The sequence below is a fragment of the Rhinatrema bivittatum genome, chromosome 10 (genome assembly GCF_901001135.1).
Source record: "Rhinatrema bivittatum chromosome 10, aRhiBiv1.1, whole genome shotgun sequence".
NCBI lineage: Eukaryota > Metazoa > Chordata > Amphibia > Gymnophiona > Rhinatrematidae > Rhinatrema > Rhinatrema bivittatum.
Genome location: NC_042624.1, coordinates 57,579,073 through 57,596,872, shown reverse-complemented (window position 1 = coordinate 57,596,872; position 17,800 = coordinate 57,579,073). Strand labels below are relative to the sequence as shown.

Below are 17,800 nucleotides of genomic sequence, written 5' to 3'. Positions count from 1 at the left end.
CCAGTGAACATCGGAGCCTCAACATCATTAAAAAAATGTTTACCTTATAAGGGATGAAAATTCTAACAAGGGGAGTTGATTTGTACAATGCGGTGTCTGCTAGCTGCATTGTACAAATCAACTTTATCACTTATAAGGTCAAAAATTCTTTAATGATGTCAATTTTACAATGGATACCTCTGAATGTGTCTGTAACACCCCCCCCCCCCCATCTCCTGAAAATTCACCCCAATTTAAAGTGCCTTCTTAAATTGGTCCATATATATCGAGTATCAAACTGAGCCCTCTCTCTCTCTCTCTAATTCACTGCACTCCTGCAGCCCTTTTATGTATATTGTTTTTTAAACAAATGCCAACTTTTCTTTCTTTTTAATCGCATGCCCCCTTTCTGGTAGCTGGAGAGTATGTGCGTGCGTGTGTGTGTGGATGGTGTTCCTGGCTCCTTTTAGGAGAGGGAGTGTGGGTCCTATGCCCGCCTACAGGCATGGTCCCTCCTATTCCTCATGCTGCATCTGGAGTTGGAACAACAGCATCTCATGGCAAGGCTGAAATAAATAAGAGGACAGTCAGTCAGGATGCCTCATAGCCAACACAGAAAACAGCAGGTGCAAAGCAATTAAGAAGGCAGAATACACACCATCATCTCCAACAGGGGCATCTCTTCACTTCCACAGCAAGACTTATGGAATGCTTACATGCTGTTGGCATGCCTGGACTGTAGGATATGGGTGCTTTGGAAAGGAAAAACAAAAGAAATGGGGAGAAACACAGAGTTAGAATAAGAAGAGTGAACAAAGAATAGAAAAACAGGATGCATAGCAGAGAGCAAACACACAAAGTAACCCAGAAGGATAAAGATAAGCAATAGGACAGGCACAACTTGGGGAGCACAGAAACAACACACACCTTTCTATTGCATATACACTGGACTGCACCCAAAGCAAAGAAGATAAACAATGCCACAGCAGACGAACACAGGGACAACAGAAAGGGGCAGAGGGAGGGAGCATACTGAAAAGTTGGACTAAATGACACACAAACAAGACAGGAGAACACAACAGATACCACATCAGCATGCCAGTTGGAGACAGATATGAAAAGACACGGATATAAGGAACCATTATGGACAATGACAGGCATGTACAGGGAAATTCTCAAGGGCTGGATCTCCGTGACCAAACACAGCTGACCGTTTGGGCCCTCTTACTCTTAAAGATCCTTCAAAAACCCCTGTTCTACTCCACTTTTGTAATTCTGGTACTTAAGAGGCAGGGTGCCCTGGTCGAAACCCTGCACTAAAAGCAGGCAGGTCATGGGGTCAGGGTGGTGTGAAAAGCATAAAAAAAAGAAGAGATTCATTGGTAATTGACTTCAATAAGGACAAAGTAAAGTATTAGACTAGAGAAAACACTCATTCTAGCAGTACGCACTGGACTCATCAGTAATGTGTGCAAACCCTACCCTTCTTGCACAGAAAGACAGGTGACAAGAAATGTCAAACTTAGAGTTGGCAAGACAAGATTGCAAGGGAAGAGCTCAGTAACCCACCATCCAGTGGGAGCACTGAGAGGAGAGGATCTTCTTGCTAGCAGCTGAAAAAAATCAGTAAGTACTTTTGTAAACTTAAAAAAGTATTGGGAAGAAGTAAAACTATTGTGGTATATTATTTAGTGTATTTGTGTGTCTGTATTGAATAGCTAGTCAGAGGGCAGGCAAAAAACAGAAGTCTGTGTGTTTGTATTTCCCAACCCTCCCATCCCTAGCTCATCCTTTAATTTATAGGCAGGTGACACTGTCACACTAAAACAAAAAAATGAAGCAGCCTTTTAACTTAAATTCAGAAATTCCCCATACCTTATGTCATGAATCCTGTCCGCGGAGCCTTTCCCCCGCGAGTAGGGCTTTTACCTCCCATGCTGCCTTCCCCAATGCTATATCAAAAAAAGAAATCACATACAACGTCGTGATCAATGATCGGACGGGTTTACCCTCATAAGTGAGTGACTATACATATACACCCAAACCGGTGTTTCAAATCTCAAGCACTTTTAATTTATGTGCAAGCACTCATGGAATAATCATAGGGTATCCCAAATTCTCTTTTTTTGTTGAATTTTCAATTTTTAGAGAGTCCTTTTGTTGCAAAACACGTTGTGAAAATGCCGTATTTAAACACACAGGTGAACTATTCCTTCTTATTTTTAGCGAAGGTAAACTTTTTTTTAAGCAAGGATAAACTTCTAACACCACTTAAATTTGGAAAAGTCCACTTATCTTTTCCAAAGTTTGGAACAAACGGCTCCTCAGCCGTGTTTCTCTCTCTGGCGTCCGAGCCGGACGCCAGAGAGAGAAACACGGCGGCAAGGTTGGAAGGCTAGAAGTAAGCCAACAACTGAGTAACGGGGCAATTTATCTCCAAAAATAGAAGCGGAGGATACTTGTTTCAGTCCCTGATGAAGCGGAGCGAAACGCGCGTCGGACTGGGCTTTAAATAAAATTTCCGAGTTACTTCAACGAGCGTATTTACCCCGATATTGAATTTTACAAAAACAAAAAATCCAAAAAAATTGGTGGAAAAATAAAGGACTGGGGCCAATGATTAAAAATGACCTGAGGTGGCAAAACCTTCAAGCAAAACATGCTGGTATGCCTGCAGGTGTTATGATGGCTCTTTAGATAATAATAATAGCACCTTTAAGAAAAAATCTTAAAAATACCATTACACAACGTCTTGATAGTGAGACTTGCACTCGTTGTGCTTTATTATAACTGTTTATAGTGTGTAGATTTCAATTACCCCAATATTGACTAGGTAAATGAAACATTAGGTCATACTAGAGAGAGAAAGTTCCTGGATGGAATAAATGACAGTTTTATTGAGCAATTGGTTCAGGAACCGATGAGAGAGGGAGCAATTTTAGAGCTAATTCTCAGTGGAGCACAGGGTTTGGTGAGAGAGATAATGGTGATAGGGCCGCTTGGCAATAGTGATCATAATATAATCAAATTTGAATTAATGACTGGAAGGGGGACAGTAAGTAAATCCATAGTTATAGCACTAAACTTTCAAAAGGAAAACTTTGATAAAATGAGAAATATAGAAAGGTGCAGCTACAAAGGTAAAAATGGTGCAACAGACATGGACATTATTAAAAAATACCATCCTAGAAGCACAATCCATATGTATTCCTCGCATTAAGAAAGGTGGAAGGAAGGTCAAGCAATTGCCAGCATGGCTAAAAAGTGAGGTGAAAGAGGCTATTTTAGCCAAAAGATCTCATTCAAAAATTGGAAGAAGGATCCATCAGAAGAAACTAGTATTAAGCATTGGCAAGTTAAATGTAAGATATTGATAAGACAGGCTAAGAAAGAATTTGACAAGAAGTTGGCCGTAAAGGCAAAAACTAACAATAAAAACTTTTAAAATATATCCAAAGCAGAAAGACTGTGAGGGAGTCAACTGGATCATTAGATGATTGAGGGGTTAAAGGGGAATTTAGGGAAGATAAGGCCATTGTGGAAAGATTAAAAATGTTCTTTGCTTTAGTGTTTACAGAAGAGCATATGTTGGGGAGATACCCATTTCCGAGATGGTTTTCAAGGGTGATGATTCAGATGAACTGAACCAAATCACAGTGAACCTGGAAGATGTTGTTCAATGCTGCTCCCCCAAGGGGAGGAGCTAGCAGTTTGTAATATTCTGTGGGCGGAGTTAAGGATCTATGGTGGGTTGGCTCCCACAGAGTGGCAGTCTGTATGATACCGCCCAGCAGTGTAAGGGATAAATACTTATTGTAAATTGGTGAATCCTTGGGCCAATGGCAGATGACAGCGCCCCCAGGAGGATATCCTGAGAGGGACCACCGGCTAGGCTGGAGTATGGAGACAAACACAGATAGTTCTTTTAGACAGGAAGTAGAACCACCAGAGGTGGCAGTAGTGAGCTGATGTGCCCGGCAGGGCTGAAGTCCCTCTGATACTGGAATTGCGGTCTCTGGGTTGCTGAGCTGTAGAGCAAGAGACTATAGGTAGTGAGTAGCCAGGGTATGCTGGATACATAACCAGTAGTAGATGATACATTCACAATTATAGATATCTGTAATGGCTTCTATGTAACAGAGAGTCTTCAGTATATTCAGGAACAGGAGCCGTAGGCGAGTACTGGTCCCTATATGCAGTTTGGAAAGAGAACTCACAATATCTGTGTATGAGATGGCTTCTGGAATAGAAGAGAGTCTTTGGAGGGTTTTAGGAAATAGGCCCTCGTGGAGCGAGTACTGGATCCCGTCTTAGCAATCTGAAATCAAGAAGAGAGAGCGGGGCCCCCAAGGAGCGGGTACCCCTGGTAAGTACAAGAAGGGAGAGTAGCTTGGGTGAATCGTATCCAAGAGAGTAAGATTCGAGTCCTTGCTAACTCGATTCGTAGTTGCAAGCAAGGACCTTTTAAGTTGGAAGTGGATGACGTCACTACGGGGGAACGCCCCCGAGGTTCGCTCCCTTACTGGTACAAACTCTGGAGCACACGTGCACCCTTACATCATCAGGAACATGGTGGATCCGCAGCATCAGGCCACCCGGGGATTCCGAAGAGACATGGCAGGGAGATGCCGCAAGCTGTCCCTCAGACCTGGAGGGTGTCGTCACACAGGTAGAAAGGATGGAGCGAGTGCGACGGGCAGGCACGAATGCAACAGATGTGGTAGGCCAGACTGACAAACTGAAGAGTAGTAAATCACCTGGACCAGATGGCATACACCCCAGTTTCTGAAAGAACTAAAAAATGAAATTTCAGACCTATTTCAGTTAATTTGTAACCTATCATTAAAATAATCTGTTGAACCTGAAGACTAAGATGGCCAATGTAACCCCGATATATAAAAAGGGCTCCAAGGATGATCTGGGAAACTATAGACCGGCAAGCCTGACTTCAGTGCTGGGAAAAATAGTAGAAACTGTTATAAAGAATAAAATCACAAAACATTTAGATAGACACAGCCAGCACTGATTTACCCAAGGGAAGTCTTGTCTCATAAATCTTCTACATTTTTTTGAAGGGGGTGAATAAACATGTGGACAAAGGTGAACCAGTAGATGTGGAGTATTTGGATTTTCAGAAGGCGTTTGACAAAGTCCCGCATGAGAGGCTTCTAAGAAAACTAAAAAGACATGGGATAGGGGACAATGTCCTTTTGTGGATTGCAAGCTGGTTAAAAGACAGGAAACAGAGTAGGATTAAATGGTCTGTTTTCACAGTGGAAAAAAGTAAACAGTTGGGTGCCTCAGGGATCTATACTTGGACAGGTGCTTTTTAATATATTTATAAATGATCTGGAAAGGGGTATGACGAGTGAGGTGATCGAATTTGCAGAGTAGTTAAATCTCAAGCGGATTGTGATAAATTACAGGAGGACCTTGCTAGACTGGAAGATTGGGCTTCCAAATGGCAGATGAAATTTAACATGGATGCATATAGGGAAAAATAGCCATTGCTGTAGCTGCACAATGTTAGGTTCTATCTTAGGAGTTACCACAGGAAAGAGATCTAGGTGTCACAGTGGATAATACATTGAAATTGTCGGCTCAGTGTACTGTAGCCATCAAAACAGCAAACAAAATGTTAGGAATTATTAAGAAGGGAAAGGCAAATAAAACAATGGATATCATAATGCCTCTGTATCGCTCTATGGTGAGACCGCATCTTGAATACTGTGTGCAATTCTGGTCGCCGCTTCTCAAAAAAGATCTAGTTGCACTGGAGAAAGTGCAGAGAAGGGCGACCAAAATGATAAGTGGCATGGAACAGTTGCTGTAAGAGGTAAGGCTAAGGAAGTTAGGGCTGTTCAGTTTGGAGAAGAGACTACTAAAGAGGGGGGGGGGGGGGGGGGGAATATGATAGAGGTCTACAAAATCATGAAAGGACTTGATCAAGTTAATGTAAATCAGTCATTTACTTTCTCAGATAATAGGACTAGGGGGCACTCCATGAAGTTAGCAAGTAGCTCATTTAAAACAAATCAAAGAAAATTATTTCACGCAGTGAATAGTTCTCTGGAATTCATTGCCAGAGGATGTGGTTACAGCAGTTAGTGTAACTAGGTTTAAAAATGGTTTGGATAAGTTCCTAGAGGAAAAATCCATAAACTGCTATTAATTATTAAGCAATAGTAGCTTGAGATTTATTTAATGTTTTGGTACTTGCCAGGTTCTTATGGCCTGGATTGGCCACTGTTGGAAACAGGATACTGGGCTTGATGGACCCTTGGTCTGACCGAGTATGGCAATTCTTATGTTTTTATGTAATCCTCCACATATAGTCTTCCTCATCCTAAAAGCCATCCAGGAGGATGAGCTTGGGGGAAGATTAGTGAGAAACAGCTGGGTTTCATGGTGATGGCAGCCAGGGCTTTGGCTATTGTGACTCTTGGTCAAGTAATGAGTATAAGCACATTCTGCTTGTATGTTAATACTGAATCCAGAACCACCATCAGTGTGTTGTATTACCAGCATTGAAAGGAATCAAAGCTTTTTGTGCTTCCTAGGCACAGTTGATAGATACTGTTTGCCCTATGGTTATCATTAACAGCAGCCTTTGAGAAGAGTGTGTGAAAACAGCCACTTTTTGTCTTCTATATGTGTCCATCTGTGTGTAAATAACAAGATTACATCCATGTATGCTAGCATGCACCTTGTTTAGAGCTTTGATAGCAGGAGGCAGGCAGGGAGCTTATCCTAGAGGATACCATGCTGTGTGTAATGGATGTGGTATGGAAGTTGGCAGAACACTTGCAGGAATAGGATATATGATGGCAGATCCCCCTGCTGGGGATATAGGGTAGGTGACAGGAATTCTGGTACTAGAACTGGCAAAAGTCAGCATCAGAGGCAGGATACTAAGGGAGGTCATTTTCGAAGCGTATCGCACGCGAAAAGGGACTTTTCGCACGTGAAAAGTCTGCGACCTTAGAGAATCCAGGCCTAAGTAGTGGAGCCACAGAAAGCAAGGATGCAGATACTATGATGTATATTTGGCTTCTCTGGGAGATCTCTAGGACCTATACCTAGGGATCAATGACTGCAGCAAGAGAGGGTAGAGTCCTAAAGAGAAGCAGGAACTAAGGCCAGAAGGAACATTATAATGAATCACGAACCTGATTGCTTGACTTCTGGTTTGCCTTGCTTGGTTCCTGACTCCTGAATCACCTCACCTGCTTCCTGGCCCCTGACCATCTCATGGTAATTTTAGCCTGGTGGTGACTGTGCCACTCTGATCCATCCTCCTAGGCATCTATTTCTGCTGGGCCTGACCTGAAGCCTCTTCGTGAAAGCAAGGTATGTGGAAATATCACTCTGAGACCACCTATGGCTCAGTTGAACCTTGACAACAGGAGCGGTAGTGATGGAATATTTATGTGTAACAGTTAAGACTCCAGTGCACAGTGCCCCTACTTTTGCTTTGTATGGCAGGAATGTAAGGGCCGAGGATTGCATGGTATATGTAAGGGAGAGTTTGTGGCTAAGGCCTTATGAACACTATTCCCTCTTGGACAGGATAGCTGAGAATGAAGGATGGTGAACAGAGAATGTGGGAAAAAGTGCTTTTTTACACTAGGATGACTGCTAGCTTTGAATACCAACAGTTCCTTGGGTATTGCAACTTAGACATTACTATTTTTTTTCTGCCAGCAATGCATTTTTTAACCTTGTTTCTTATAGGAAAACTGGCCTTATAGGCTCATCATGTCTGTTTCTGTCCACCCCAAATAACTTTTGAGTTACCCATTCAGTTTTCTTCAAATGTGTGCCACAGAGAGTAAAGTGCCCAGCGATCCGTAGCTCACACTTTTCATGTGCTCTTGACAGCCAGGACAGGCAAGTTCAATTCAGTTCGTTTAAAATTTCAGAGAGTTCAGAGCGCATTGTGGTGTTATCGAACAGTTTTAAAGTTCCATGCCATTGGCTGGCATCAAGCATTTTTAAAACTGTCTTGCTACTGTGTAGTGCCTCTGGCCACCAGCTAACTCCAATTCTTGCCTAGTTTCCTATAGAGAAAGACTATCACAAATGTTTAATAAGGAGCTTATTACATAGAAATTCACATTACAAGCGTTGTCATAAGCATGCACAAATTTCTGTACAAAAAAGGAAACTAGGCATCATGAAATGTTTACACATCTCCTTGCTTTACATTTAAATGTGTGAGTTCTGGGATTTTCTCTATTGATTTCTATGGTGCCACGATGTACAAGGATTGCACAAAAGAAGTGCTATGGAGATTGACAGGTGGGCAGGCATTTTGGGCTTCTTGTCTTCAGGTCACACTAATGTCATGGCCAGAGCATGCTCAGTGTAGTTTCCCTGCCATAGTCTATAGGGGACTGACATCATCTGAGTAATTTTACACATCTGAAAAAAGGATAATCAGGGTCATGTATAGTGTAATAACGTGATTAATGCTTTCAGTCGCTCAGAACCAGGTGGGCCTCCAGTGCTTCATTATGTGCTCATTATTACAGTTTGCTGCTTTCTAGTCTCCCTGCTCCAGGTTTGAATAGTAATTTCTTTTTATTCACTAGGCTTCCCAAACAACTATTCAATACAGCTTTCTTTCTGACCTCAATCAAGCTGGATGAATCAAGCCCTATATCTTTTAGTCTCTCTGATTTATCTAACCTAAAACTATTATTTAAGAGAAAATCACCTTGTTGGCTTTGATTCTGGAGTCAGAATCAAATCTTTTCCGGCTATGCATATTATCCACCACTTAATTTGATAGATAATACAGTATATAAAATCCTCCTCATAGCAGAAAAAAATGAGATTCAGCCCCAATATTAAAAAAAACCAACCTATTTAGTTGCTTTTGTGTCTTTCTTTTAACTAATGTCATGCTGCACCAAAGAATGCCAAATCCCTGTTAGAGGATATAAAGATTTTATATTACTTTTCATAGATATCATCTTCACTGACAAATCTAAGTGCATATTTATGCCATTTTATATTCATTACATATATAATAATGTTTTACATTTTTTATAGCTTTGAAATAGCATATAAAAGAAACTTATGCTTCAAGTGAGCTGTTCTAGGATCAAGTTAAATCAGATAAAATATATCATTTTATATAAGACATACAGTATATCATAGCAAGACAAATTCAGGAAAAGATCTAGTGCCAATACATCTCCTAAAATAAAGGAGATGGGGAAGATATGACCCAGGCTGATTGCATGGACCTCAGCACTGCCTGTGTAACAGCTACTGGATACCAATTTGCTAACTATAAAATACTGCACAGATGCTCAATTAAACTAGTCATTAGGACTCAATTTGATAAGTCACAATCCCCAACCTGCTAGAACTGCCAAAAGGCCTCTGGTTCTATCTTCCATATGCTATGGGACTGTGCAAGTGAGAAATCTCAGTGGGGCTGTTTAATGGATATATTAGACAAATATTTTGGAGCTTATTTATACTCCTTTGCCAAAATGTCTTGAGCATGACATATTTGGATAGCCCCTAGAGAGCTCAGCTAAAGATTTGTAACATAGTCTTTGGTTCCATTAAACAAAAGGAGAGTTTGCGGAACAGTGTTCAGAGCACAAAATTATGGAAGGAGAGTACTCCTGGGACGTTTACTCCACACCATACAATAGACTCTGTGATCCTTAGCATTTTGAATCTTTCACCGTCCCGGCTTAACAAACTAATTGGCAATGATAGCACCCCTACTTTTCCTTCTCATCTTGGAAGTCTACGGAGGTATATGCAGGAATGTTTCTGAAGTGCTATAATTGCAAATCTCATTAGGCTAAGGTTTTAGAAGGAAAACACTCCGTAAGTCTAAAAATATTATGAAATGTTTAGATTTTTCCTCCCTCAAAGTCTATTAGAAACTAACGAGTGTTATCTTTGGATGGTACTGGGCTAGAGTAGGATCCACATACCAGCCAACAGCCACAGCCTGACTGTTTAAATTCTTAAAATTATCAGCATAGCCAGATGCTGTCATGAAAGAATGTGAAAAAGTCTCAGCACCAGCTCTATACAGGATGGAATTTGATCCCCTCTCCAAGCTATCCAAAAATGGGATAGGCACTGCTTTCTCTGTTTCATATAACTGCTGTTGGTTGTAAAACACTTTTATGTAATTAAAAAAACAAGATACAATGTGTTTTTAAACACAGCAGAGTGTTAAGCCAATTAAGACTGGATTGCCTACATATTTCAGACTCTTCAGTTGTGAATGGGCAGGAGTACAGTTTAAGGGTCCCCTCATACATTTGATATCTTCAGAACCATCTGCTGTAGAAATAGATTTTGTACCACTGGAAAAGTAAGACTCATACGTTTCTAATATAAGCTATGATAATTGTTTGTGAGGTAAAAAGAAAAAAAAACCAGAAAGATACAGAACTGTTTATATTTCATCTGAATTTCACTAAAAGTGTCCTTTGAGATAGTTTAGCACCAATAGTAAAGAAGTTAAATTTGGGTTTGCCTGCACTAATTACACATTTGTGAGAGCAAAAGAGCAAGTACACAGCAGGTTTATAAATTTCATCCATTGCAGGGCTGTGTCTATTCGCCTCCTACTTTTCTAGAGTCCCTCAGGAACAGAAATGGGCCTTCGGTAATAGGAGCATGCCAGTAAAAACACCCAATGGACAACGGTTTCTTAACATCAGATTAACATGGAAAAGTCCCTTGTAGCCCTTTATATTATATTTTGTTGGCTCCCGTGATTTCTTGTGAATAAATTATAGATTTTTATTCACCATTTGGGGCCACAACAGAATGGCTCAGCTTCACTTACCTCTCTGGATCTTAATAACACTGTATAAACAGATTATAGGGAAGCATGGGAGATCTATAAACTTATATAATAAATGTGGGAATTTTTTTTTTTTTTTTTACATATTTAGAAGTCAGTGGCTCAGCTTTTATCTTTTCAGCTTACCTATTGTTATAATCTGGCTGCTGGATACTCCCGTTGAAGGAGGAGTTAGCAATCTGTTACGGATCTTGCTAAGGAGTTAGCAATCTGTTAGGAATCTGCCAAGGAGTTAGCAATCTGCTAGCGCTCACCCCGCCAGAAGGGCGGAGTGAGCGATCTGGAATCGATCAGCTCCTCCCAAAGGGAGGAGATAGCAATCTGATAGGCTTGGCTCCTGTAGGAGGAGTTTAGCAATCTGTTAGTGCTCTGCTTCCCCAGAAGGAAGGAGTAGCAACTGTTATGCTTTGTTCCTGTAGAAATATGAGCCAGCAACCTGTATGATCCCCATGGGGAGATAGCTATCTGATATGGATCAGCTTCCACAGAAAGAGGAGTAGTGGTCTGATGTGGGTGGCCCCCAGAGAGTGGCAGATGATAATATCGCTCTATTAGTGTAAGGAGTAACACTTAGTAGAAATAGTGAATCCCTGGGCCGATGGCAGATGACAGCGCCCTCAAGTGGAGATCCTGAGAGGGACCACTGGCTAGGCTGGAGTATTGAGACAAACACAGATAGTTCTTTATTAGACTGGAGGTAGAACCACCAGAGGTGGCAGTAGTGAGTTGATGTGCCTGGCAGGGCTGAAGTCCCTCTAATACTGGAATTACGATCTCTGAGTTGCTGAGCTGTAAGGAGAGACATAACCAGTGGTAGATGATACACTCACAATTGTAGATATCTGTAATGTCTTCTTATGCAACAGAGAGTCTTCAGTATTCAGGAACAGGAGCCGCAGGCGAGTACTAGTTCCTATATGCAGACTGAAGTAGAACTCACAATAACTGTGTATGGAATGGCTTCTGGAATAGAAGAGAGGCTAGGAGAGATTTAGGAACATAGGCCCTCGTGGAGCGAGTACTGGGTCCTATCTGTTAATCTGTAATAGTAATCCATAAGATATAGGTATGCGATATCTTCTGAGGAAGAAGAGAGTCTGAGAAAGGTATTAGGAACATAGACCCTCATGGAGCGAGTACCGGTTCCTATCTGCAATCTGCAATGGTAACTCACGATCTCCATACCTGCGATAACGTCTTAGACAGAAGGGAGTCTTAGAGATTAGGAACAAGGGCCCTCGTGGAGCGAGTACCGGTTCCTGTCTGTAATAGGACTCACTGTGTTCATGTCTGCGATTGCCTCCAGGCAATAGGAGTCTTCTGAGCCTTTGGGAACGAAGGCCCTCGGAGCGAGTACCGGATCCCGTCCAACAATCTGAAATCAAGAAGAGAGAGAGCGGAGCCCCCGAGGAGCGGGTACTCCTGCTAAGTTTGAAAAGGCCGAGCAGTGGAGAAAGATTTCCCCTTGCTGACTCGGATCGTTGTTGCAAGTAGCGTGGACTGCCGAAGCAAGTCCCGTTGAAGTTCCTTGCTAACTCGTTTGTAGTTAGCAAACAAAGACCTTTTAAATTGAAAACGGATGCCTTCACTACGGGGGGGACGCCCCCGAGGTTTGTGCCCTTGCTGGTACAAAGTCTGGAGCGTGCGCGCGCCCTTACGTCATCAGGAACATGGCGAATCCGTGGCGTCAGGCCAGCCCGGGGATACTGGGACCAAGAGGCGGGGAGAAGCCACGGCTGCATCTGTCTGTCTGAGCCGAAGGGAGTCGCCACAAAGGTAGAGAGGGTGGAGCGAGGGCGAGAATAGGCACGAACGTAACACCTATGTGGAAGTCCCATACAAATGGAAATGAGAAACAGGAAAAATGCACCAGTCTTAACAAAATAATTAATCTGAATTTTATCCATTTGTACTGTATTTATCACTGCCAAAACAATTCTTTTTTTGTGTACCTAAGACTATGCAAATTCAGTTCTGATACTACATTTTCTTTCTTTCATGTCTTTTTCACATCCAATCTCTGAGGCATTAAAAAAAAGAAGTCACAAAAAAATTGTATGCTATGCAAATAATAAAATCTTGACCATTTTTTCCCTTTGGTCTTGCCTGTCGAATTGTTGGGGCTGGGGAAGGTGGTATATTATAAAGTGGTTAAACCTTTGGTAGTCACAAAAGACGACTCATGGTGTCATAGTCCAATAGAGTATCAAATCACAAATATACTGAGCTCAACCGTCCTCCTAATAACAGAAAAAGCCCACAGTCTAAAAAAGGACAATCAAAAAAGGAAAAGTATCAGATGAAATAGTGCTCACAAATTGTGATCCACAGGCTCTTGCCCACAATGGGCTTCAAACAGCATCATTCGTTTGAGCACAAAATTTACCTCATGTACTTTTCCTAATATTAAAAAACCTAGTGCCTCTTTATTACCAGAATACTAATGTTTTACTTAAAATATCCACTACATAGTCTTATTACCCAACTATACCTATTTCCTTAATAATTCCAAACAAATATTACTAGCATCAGTAGCATGGGATAAACTTAGGGCCGGATTTTAAGAGGTACGCGGGGGCGTACATTTGTGCGCGCAACCCAGCGTGCACAAATGTACGCCCGATTTAATAACATGCGTGCGCAGCCGTGCGCATGTTATAAAATCCAGGGTCGGCGTGCGCAAGGGGGTGCACGCTTGTGCACCTTGCGTGCGGCGAGCCCTAGGGGAGCCCCGATGGCTTTCCCCGTTCCCTCCAAGGCCGCTCTGAATGCGGCCTCGGAGGGAACTTTCCTTCCACTCCCCTCCCTTTCCCTACCTAACCCGCCCCCCAGCCCTACCTAAAACCCCCCCTCACCTTTGTTTTACAAGTTGTGCCTGCCTCTGGGCAGGCATAGGTTGCGCGCGCCAGCCGAGTGCCAGCGCGCGATCTCCCGGCCTAGCGGCCCCACAAAGGCCTCTGGTTACGCCCCTGCCTCACCCCGGACCGCCCATGCCCTGCCCCTTTTTTCAAGCCCCGGGATTTACACATGTCCCGGGGCTTGCGCGCGTCGCAGGGCCTATGCAAAATAGTCTCGGTGCACGTAACCCCCTGCACGTGTAAATCCAGCTGGATTTACACGCGTAGGGCTTTTAATATCTGCCCCTTAGTTTTTGGGTACTTGCCAGGTTCTTATGGCCTGGATTGGCCACTGTTGGAAACAGGATGCTGGGCTTGATGGACCCTTGGTCTGACCCAGTATGGCATGTTCTTATGTTCTTAACCAATCTGGTTTTCAGGATAGCCACAAAAAATATGCATGAGATACAGTGGACCTTCAGTGTATTCAAATGTATGATAATCTCATGAATATTCATTATAGGGATCCTAAAAACAAGATAGTCTAGATGTGCTTCCAAGAGAGGATTAGGAATCACTGCATTATGGGCTAAGGTCAACATTCACAAAATCACTTCTTTACTTTTCTCTTCCACACTATATCTACCTAAAATCAAATGCACACACTGCAAGCTGCAATCATTTGCTGTCTTCTGCTATGATCATAAAATTCCACTATTTAGTTCAAATTTTGCTATCATTTCCCAGTATTCAAATTTGTTATACTTGTATCGCTGCTTCTATTAATTTTATGATACATAGTCCATGTAAATAAATAATTAAATCACAGATGAACTATCAAAAGGGAACATTCGTATTTTAATGCAAAATTAACATTTTGGTAATTAACATGGAAGTTAATGCTTTTAGCAGATGTAACATTAGACTTGTAAATTTTAATTAAAGTTAATGGTTCACTATAGCTGTAGGGATCAGGCATCCGCTGTGGGTACTGAAAACATGTCTAGTGTTATTAGAAATTTGAATTGAAGTAAAAAAAAAAGAAGACTGTAATAGTAATTACTGCACTTTTTTAACCTTTTGGAGTGTTTATACCTTCAGCAACTTTTACATATTTTACTAAGGATAACTGAGGAAATTCGAATGCTTTCTGGTGCTGTCTTGAACATAGATAAAGGGTCAGTTCAGCAGAGCACTCAAGGAGTTTTATACAAATTGGAAGGAGAAAAAAATCACTAATTCATCTAACATCTTGTTTCTTCTCTCTTCTTAAATAATCATCTGCACAAATGGGGCAGATTTTCAAGGATTTCCGCGCGCCACCGGGCCTATTTTCAAAAGGCCCGGCGGCGCGCGGAAAGCCCCAGGACGCGCGTATGTCCCGGGGCTTTTCTGAAGGGGTGGGCAGGGGGTGGGGCAGACGGTCCAGGGTGTGGCGGTACGGGGGCGAGGCTGGGCGGTCCGGGGGCGGTCTGGGAGGTGTGCCCGAGGACTCCGGCACAGCGGCCCTTTGCCGCTGTGCCGGGGGATAGCGCGCCGGCACTCGGCTGGCGTGCGCAAGTTATGCCTGCCTCTGGCAGACGTAACTTCCACAACAAAGGTACGGGTTTGTTTTTTTCCGGGCTGGGGGGGGGCAGGACAGGTAGGAGAAGGGAGGGGAAGGTGGGGGGGGGGGGGGGAAGGAAAGTTCCCTCCGAGGCCGCTCCGATTTTGGAGCGGTCTCGGAGGGAACGGGAAAAGCCAGCTGGTCTTCCCGAGGGCTCGGCGACCAAGGTACACTAGTGTGCACCCCTTTGCGCGCGCCGACCCCTGATTTTATAACATGCACGCGGCTGTGCGCGCATGTTATAAAATCGGGTGTACATTTGTGCACGCCGGGTAGCGCGCACAAATGTAGGCCATGTGCATAACTTTTAAAATCTGTCCCATATTGTAAATATTCTTGGCCACAATTTCTATCCCACTTTTCCAATGGTCAGATAATGAGTAAAAAAATATTTAGTTTTATTTTCAAATAGGATTTCCCCTGTTTCTATGGCAAAATTCTAGAAAACAGGACCCTTTGGGGTAGATTTTTAAAGTTATGCGCGGGCGTAGATTTGTTCTCGCAACCTGGTGTGAACAAATCTTCGCCCGATTTTATAACATGTGCGCGCTGCCGCGCGAATGTTATAAAATCCAGGGTCGGCGCGTGCAGGGGTGTGCACAATTGTGCAACCTGTACGCACCGAGCCGAGCAGCCTGCCTCTGTTCCCTCCGAGGCTGCTTCGAAATCGGAGCGGCCTCGGAGGGAACTTTTTTTCCACCCCCCCTACCTTTGTTAAGAAAGTTACGCCTGCAGGCTGCTGGCTTGCCATTCCCCGGCCTGGGGGCTGGTTCGGAGGCCTCGGCCACACCCCTGGGCTGGCACCATGCCCACGGCCCCGTCCCTGGAATGCCCCCGAATGCCGCGCCGCCCCGTGCCACCCCCCCAAGCAAATCCCCGGGACTTACGCGCGTCCCGGGGCTTTGTGCACGCTGGCGACCTATGCAACATAGGTGCACCGGTGCGCAAGGCTTTTAAAATCTGCCCCTTTGTGAGCAACTAGGCATTAACATTTTAAGGTCTGATTTTCTCTGCTGCTAGGTATTCTAGTACTGGGTAGTAAAAATCAGTCAGTATTAATAGCTTCAGGTAATGAGAAAAGTTGTTTACACGCCAAGGTAGTATACCAGGATTGGCCTACTCCAGTCCTCAAGAGCCAGCAACAGGCCAGGTTATATCCACAATGAATATGCATGAGATAGATTTGCATACAATGGAGGTGGTGCATGCAAATCTATCTCATGCATCTGCATTGTGGATACCTTGATATCCAGGCCTGTGGCTTTTTAAGTCAGGAGTTGGGCATCCTTGTGGTATATCTACTAAGAATGGGGAAAAATAAGAACTTTTAATGCCAAGCATCAATGCATCTAACAAAAAAATATAGTCTAGTGAGTCATTCTCATACCTGGCAACAGTCTGGATTTGACCTGGAGACTCTGGAATTCCAAAAGATTGCTAGGTCTCTGGGCAAACACTGGAAAACTCTGGGAATTATTGCTGAAGTGCCTACATGGGCCCTGGAAATCACCTGAGCTTACGTGCCACAAGAAGAAGCAGGGGGAGCATCGGCCCGCATGGCTGTAAGAAAGAGAAGTTGTCCTGTTAGCTGCAAGGGGTTGGAGGAAGCTGCTGCTGCTGCTGGGTAAGGGGGAGGGGGGTTCTTGCGAGGAGAAAGAGAGAGAGAGCATGTGTGGAAGAGGGAGAGAAGTGAGAGTTGTGTGTGGAAATGAGCAAGTAGGTGTGTGTTAGAATGAACATGAGAGAAGTTTGTATGCATACACCTTCCCCTCGCCACTCATTTTTCCCAAATAATCTACGATAACCTCACAATGACTGGAAATCAAAAGTTCTCAGGTATGGTCATTCTGGCTATTAACAATCATCAAATTAATAAATGATAAAGGAACAGCTTAAAGGCTTGATTCAAATGTTGAGGTTTGGGCCTTTGCTAGGTGTATAATGCCATGATATTGTTTTTTTCTTGAATACTTTTGTAAACAGGGTTATTTATTTGCTATTTGGTGTATTTTGAAACACTAAAATACTTATTTGGAATGGCCGGAATAAGATATTTGGAAAATGAGATAGAAGCCTGCCTATGCTTGCCATTATAAGGCTCTGCTCCAACTCTTACCTTGCTGAGAAAGGGTTATTCACCTACATGTATGCTTTTTAAAATTTCCTTCTTTGAGACTTCTGCTCTGAACAGAAGGAGCAGGAGTTTACTCCAGGCAGCTTCACCTTTGCCCATGAAATTTTCACTGTTTACTATGAAAAGAAAATGTTTCTTTTCCTCCCATTAAAATTCCTGGTGCCTGGAAAATACTATTCCTCTTTCATTTTTCTCTGTTGGATGCTATTGGAATTTAATTGGAAAAAGATATAAAGTCTTGTTTTGGAGCCATTTTTCACTGCTTTTAATGAGACACTTGCATGATCACTGCAGTATCTGTCACTACTGATTTGGGATGGCTCAGAGGTGGAAAGAGGGGTGGTCACTTGACACAGCTGAAACACATCCTAGGCTCATTTCTAACAATTAAC

General features: G+C 43.0%; 1 long non-coding RNA gene across 1 annotated transcript; it reads right to left on the bottom strand.

The window, feature by feature from the left end:
- Nucleotides 1–246: 246 nt before the first annotated feature.
- LOC115100311 lies at nucleotides 247–16,825 on the bottom strand. Its single transcript, XR_003859029.1, has 3 exons — nucleotides 16,662–16,825; nucleotides 638–731; nucleotides 247–545 (listed from the first exon to the last, which is right to left on the bottom strand). It is a non-coding gene; the product is annotated as an uncharacterized LOC115100311 (long non-coding RNA).
- Between the last annotated feature and the right edge of the window lie 975 nt (nucleotides 16,826–17,800).